Here is a 6,748-nt window from a genome sequence, read left to right on the forward strand (position 1 = left end):
GTATTGTATATTATGTAATCTTGAGATACCATAGACACATATACAATGTTTCGACCTATCATGTCGACACATCTATATATATTTCGAAACAACCATAGACACTCTATATGTGAATGTTGGAGTTAGCTATACAGGGTTGAGGTTGATTCCAAATATATATATAGTTTGAGTTGTGATCAATACTAAGATACGTATACACTGGGTCGTGGATTGATTCAAGATAATATTTATTAATTTATTTCTGTACATCTAACTGTTGACAACTAGTTGTAGGTTACTAACGAGGACAGCTGACTTAATAAACTTAAAACATCAAAATGTATTAAAAGTATTGTAAATATATTTTGAACATACTTTGATATATATGTATATATTGTTATAGGTTCGTGAATTAACCAGTGGCCAAGTCTTACTTCCCGATGAAGTAAAAAATCTATGAAGGTGAGTTAGAGTCCCACTTTTAAAATCTAATATTTTTGGGATGAGAATACATGAAGGTTTTATAAATGATTTACAAAATAGACACAAGTACGTGAAACTACATTCTATGGTTGAATTATCAAAATTGAATATGCCCCTTTTTATTAAGTCTGGTAATCTAAGAATTAGGGAACAGACACCCTAATTGACGCGAATCCTAAAGATAGATCTATTGGGCCTAACAAACCCCATCCAAAGTACCGGATGCTTTAGTACTTCGAAATTTATATCATATCCGAAGGGTGTCCCGGAATGATGGGGATATTCTTATATATGCATCTTGTTAATGTCGGTTACCAGGTGTTCACCATATGAATGATTTTTATCTCTATGTATGGGATGTATATTGAAATATGAAATCTTGTGGTCTATTGTTACGATTTGATATATATAGGTTAAACCTATAACTCACCAACATTTTTGTTGACGTTTAAAGCATGTTTATTCTCAGGTGAATACTAAGAGCTTCCGCTGTTGCATACTAAAATAAGAACAAGATTTGGAGTCCATGTTTGTATGATATTGTGTAAAAACTGCGTTCAAGGAACTGATTTCGATGTAACATATTTGTATTGTAAACCCTTATGTAATGGTCGTGTGTAAACATGATATTTTAGATTATCATTATTTGATAATATACGTAAAGCTTTTTAAACCTTTATTTATGAAATAAAGGTTATGGTTTGTTTTAAAAATGAATGCAGTCTTTGAAAAACGTCTCATATAGAGGTCAAAACCTCGCAACGAAATCAATTAATATGGAACATTTTTAATCAATAAGAACGGGACATTTCAGTTGGTATCAGAGCGTTGGTCTTAGAGAACCAGAATTTTGCATTAGTGTGTCTTATCGAGTTTGTTAGGATGCATTAGTGAGTCTAGACTTCTACCGTGTTTACTTGAAAAATGATTTCTTAACAAATTTTGTTGGAAACTATATATTTTTAACATGTGAATATTATGTGATATATTAATCTCTTAACGCGTTTGATATTATGTGATAGATGACTACCTCTAGAACAAGTCCCACTGACTCACCAAATAATAATGAAGAGTCAAATGTAAATTGGAATGATTCGTGGACTGATTCACATGTTCCCGAAGAGGAACCGGAAGAAGAGTCGGAACCGGAAGAAGAATCGGAACCGGAAGAAGAATCGGAACCGGAAGAAGAAATAGAACCAGTGGGGGAAATAATAAAATGGTTAAGTAAAAGAAAATCCTCAACCAACCGACCAAGGTTAATTATGGTCAACGGTGTTTCCGCCAAGGAAGCAAAATATTAGGAGGATTACCAATTCTCCATTGAATCGGATCCCGACGAGGATTCCGATGATGTTATAGAAATTACCCCAACTGAATTTAAAAAGGCAAAAGAGAACAATAAGGGAAAGGGCATAAAAATAGAGAAATCTGATTCCAACCCCGATGAACTTTATATGTATCGTCAACACCCGTATTTCTTAAGTTGTAACAATAACCCGGGAACCTCTAAACCACCAGGTTTTTCTAGAACAATGTTGAAAACGACGGCTCGTATTAGGGAAACATCATATATCCCTAAAAACTTAGCAAAAAGAACCAAGTTCGAAAAAGAAGAAACGAGTGAGTCGGAATAAGATAGTTGTATTTGTGCGGTGTAATATATGTAATATAGTGTGCTTATGCTTTACGATATATATAAAAATTGCTTGTATTAATAAGTATCTTTTATGAATCTAACTCTTGTCTATTTTACAGTATAAAAACACAAAATGGATAGACAACCCAATATTTTAGAAGACTTACCCGGAGACATGATTGATGAAATCTTGTCTAGAGTCGGTCAGAATTCCTTGGCACAACTATTTATGGCAAAATCAGTTTGTAAGACATTCGAAGAACGTTCCAAGAATGCCTTGGTTTATAAAAGGCTTTCGTTTGAAAGATGAGGGATATCACATTGTGAAACCCATAAATTACGATGTGTTTACTTTGACGCATATATTACGGGGAACCCAAATGCTATTTTACGCAACGGGTTAAGAAATTATTTTGATTCAATGTATCCGATTATAGGACTTCATGATTTAGAAAAAGCGACTAACATGCAACATAAAGAAGCATGTTATGCTTACGGGTTAGTAATGTTCGCTTCTCACCAAAGTGAGAAAAAGAACATCGGGCTACAACTATTAAACAAAACGTTCCCACAAGTGACGGAGTCGGTAATTGGGGTAAGAAATGAGGTTTTTAGGTTATTACGAGACTGTTGGTCATTACGTAACCCTCGTCCCTTTGACAACGTTACTACACGCTGTCTTATCAACGGCCATAACGGTTATGTTCCACAAGACCAAGGATGGGAAGTAGTCCTAGTAAAACCAGAATGCATGACTTGTTTCTGGATGTATGAATTACGTGTCTTTATTGCCTTTGCTGAACGACTTGTGTACTAGCTAGAATTATCTTCACAACTATCTTGTATCAAAGTTATTGTGTGCTATATTTCATGCTTTATGTAAAATAAGTGATATTATAAGTTTGTAAAATATTGTATAAAAGTTTGAACGCGAAATATTATTATAATCAGTTTTTCATATAGAATTGTAGTAGTTGAATTGTATATTAGCTACTAAGTATGAACTTAACGGGTAGGTACTACCCGAATTTAAACTTATAAAACGCTAATATGAAGAAAAAGCTTTTATAAATGAGTTCATATTATGCTACGAAATACTATTAACTACTCTTAATATTCTGTATGATTAACTTGTTCCATTTGACTATTTTGAAGGAAATGGCACCGACTACTCGACACACTGTGAATATGAATGAAGAGGAATTCCGTACTTTTCTAGCTTCAAACATAGCCGCAGTAAAGGCTGTGCTACATACCAACAATAACCTTGGATCTAGCTGTACAGGAAATTGTGTAGGATGTACCTACAAAGAATTCACTGCCTGCAAACCTTTGGAAATTGTGTAGGACCGATCGGATTGAAACGGTGGACCGAGAAGGTCGAATCGGTGTTTGCCATAAGTAAGTGTACTGAAGAGGACAAAGTGAAGTACGCTACGCATACCTTCACAAGTACTGCGTTAACATGGTGGAATACCTATCTAGAGCAAGTGGGACAAGATGATGCTTACGCACTACCGTGGTCAGCATTCAAGCACTTGATGAACGAGAAGTACCATCCCAGAACTAAGGTCAATAAGCTCAAGACAGAACTTAGAGGGTTACGAACCCAAAGATTTGAAATTACCACGTATGAAAGACGATTCACAGAATTGTGCCTATTGTGTCCGGGAGCGTTCGAAGATGAGGAAGAGAAGATCGACGCGTTTGTGAAAGGATTACCGGCAAGAATCCAAGAAGAATAAGTTCACACGAGCCCGCCTCCATACAACAAGCATGTAGAATGGCTCACAAACTAGTGAACCAGATTGAGGAAAGAATTAAAGAACAGGCGGCTGAAGAGGCCAAAGTGAAGCAAGTCAAAAGAAAGTGGGAGGAAAACGGTGATAAGAATCACCAATACAACAACAACAGCAATTACAACAATAATCGCAACAACTATCCCAACAATCGCAACATCAATCGCAACTACAACAAACGGCCCAACAACAACAACAACAACAACAACAACAACAACAACAATAACAACAACAACAATAGCAACTACAACAATCATCCCAACAACAATAACAACCGCAACAACAACAATAATCAGAAGCAGCTATGCCAAAGGTGTGAAAAGTATCACTCGGGGTTCTGCACCAAATTTTGCAACAAGTGTAAAAGAAATGGTCATAGCGCAGCCAAGTGTGAGGTCAACGGACCAGGGGTTAACAGAACGAAAGGAACAAATGGTGTCGGAATGAGTAATGGGGGAGCAAGTAGTGTCGGATCAAGTTATGCCAATGTAGTTTGTTATAAATGTGGAAAACCGGGCCACATTATTAGAAATTTCTCGAACCAGGAGAACACGAATGGACAAGGCCGCGGAAGAGTTTTCAATATTAATGCGGCAGAGGCACACAAAGACCCAGAGCTTGTTACGGGTACGTTTCTTATTGATAATAAATCTGCTTACGTTTTATTTGATTCGGGTGCGGATAGAAGCAATATGAGTAGAGATTTTTGTGCTAAATTAAGTTGTCCATTGACGCCTTTGGATAGTAAATTTTTACTCGAATTAGCAAATGGTAAATTAATTTCAGCAGATAATATATGCCGGAATCGAGAAATTAAACTGGGTAGCAAAATATTTAAGATTGACTTGATACCAGTAGAGTTATGGAGTTTGGATGTGATAATTGGTATGGACTGGTTGAAAGAAGTGAAAGCAGAGATCGTTTGTTACAAAAATGTAATTCGCATTATACGAGAAAAAGGAAAACCCTTAATGGTGTACGGAGAAAAGGGCAACACGAAGCTACATCTTATTAGTAATTTGAAGGCACAAAAACTAATAAGAAAAGGTTACTATGCTGTTCTAGCACAGGTCGAGAAAGTACAAACTGAAGAAAAGAGCATCAATGATGTTCCCGACGCAAAAGAATTTCCCGATGTATTTCCAAAAGAATTACCGGGATTACCTCCACATCGATCCGTTGAATTTCAAATAGATCTTGTACCAGGAGCTGCACCAATAGCTCGTGCTCCTTACAGACTCGCACCCAGTGAGATGAAAGAACTGCAAAGCCAATTACAAGACCTTTTAGAGCGTAGTTTCATTCGACCAAGCACATCACCATGGGGAGCTCCTGTTTTGTTTGTCAAGAAGAAAGATGGTACATTCAGGTTGTGTATCGACTACCGATGAAATGTCCCGTTCTTATTGATTAAAAATGTTCCATATTAATTGATTTCGTTGTGAGGTTTTGACCTCTATATGAGACATTTTACAACAAAATAAGTTTCTTGAATGCAGTTTTTACACAATATCATACAAGCATGGAGTCCAAACCTCGTCCTTATTTAAGTATGCGACAGCGGAAGCTCTTAATAATCACCTGAGAATAAACATGCTTAAAACTTCAACAAAAATGTTGGTGAGTTATAGGTTTAACCTATATATATCAAATCATAATAATAGACCACAAGATTTCATATTTCAATACACATCCCATACATAGAGATAAAAATCATTCATATGGTGAACACCTGGTAACCGACATTAACAAAATGCATATATAAGAATATCCCCATCATTCTGGGACACCCTTCGGATATGATATAAATTTCGAAGTACTAAAGCATCCGGTACTTTGGATGGGGTTTGTTAGGCCCAATAGATCTATCTTTAGGATTCGCGTCAATTAGGGTGTCTGTTCCCTAATTCTTAGATTACCAGACTTAATAAAAAGGGGCATATTCGATTTCGATAATTCAACCATAGAATGTAGTTTCACGTACTTGTGTCTATTTTGTAAATCATTTATAAAACCTGCATGTATTCTCATCCCAAAAATATTAGATTTTAAAAGTGGGACTATAACTCACTTTCACAGATTTTTACTTCATCGGGAAGTAAGACTTGGCCACTGGTTGATTCACGGACCTATAACAATATATACATATATATCAAAGTATGTTCAAAATATATTTACAACACTTTTAATATATTTTGATGTTTTAAGTTTATTAAGTCAGCTGTCCTCGTTAGTAACCTACAACTAGTTGTCCACAGTTTGATGTACAGAAATAAATCGATAAATATTATCTTGAATCAATCCACGACCCAGTGTATACGTATCTCAGTATTGATCACAACTCAAACTATATATATTTTGGAATCAACCTCAACCCTGTATAGCTAACTCCAACATTCACATATAGAGTGTCTATGGTTGTTCCGAAATATATATAGATGTGTCGACATGATAGGTCGAAACATTGTATACGTGTCTATGGTATCTCAAGATTACATAATATACAATACAAGTTGATTAAGTTATGGTTGGAATAGATTTGTTACCAATTTTCACGTAGCTAAAATGAGAAAAATTATCCAATCTTGTTTTACCAATAACTTCTTCATTTTAAATCCGTTTTGAGTGAATTAAATTGCTATGGTTTCATATTGAACTCTATTTTATGAATCTAAACAGAAAAAGTATAGGTTTATAGTCGGAAAAATAAGTTACAAGTCGTTTTTGTAAAGGTAGTCATTTTGGTCGAAAGAACGACGTCTAGATGACCATTTTAGAAAACATACTTCCACTTTGAGTTTAACCATAATTTTTGGATATAGTTTCATGTTCATAATAAAAATCATTT

The sequence above is a fragment of the Rutidosis leptorrhynchoides genome, chromosome 11, assembly GCF_046630445.1.
Source record: "Rutidosis leptorrhynchoides isolate AG116_Rl617_1_P2 chromosome 11, CSIRO_AGI_Rlap_v1, whole genome shotgun sequence".
Taxonomy (NCBI): domain Eukaryota; kingdom Viridiplantae; phylum Streptophyta; class Magnoliopsida; order Asterales; family Asteraceae; genus Rutidosis; species Rutidosis leptorrhynchoides.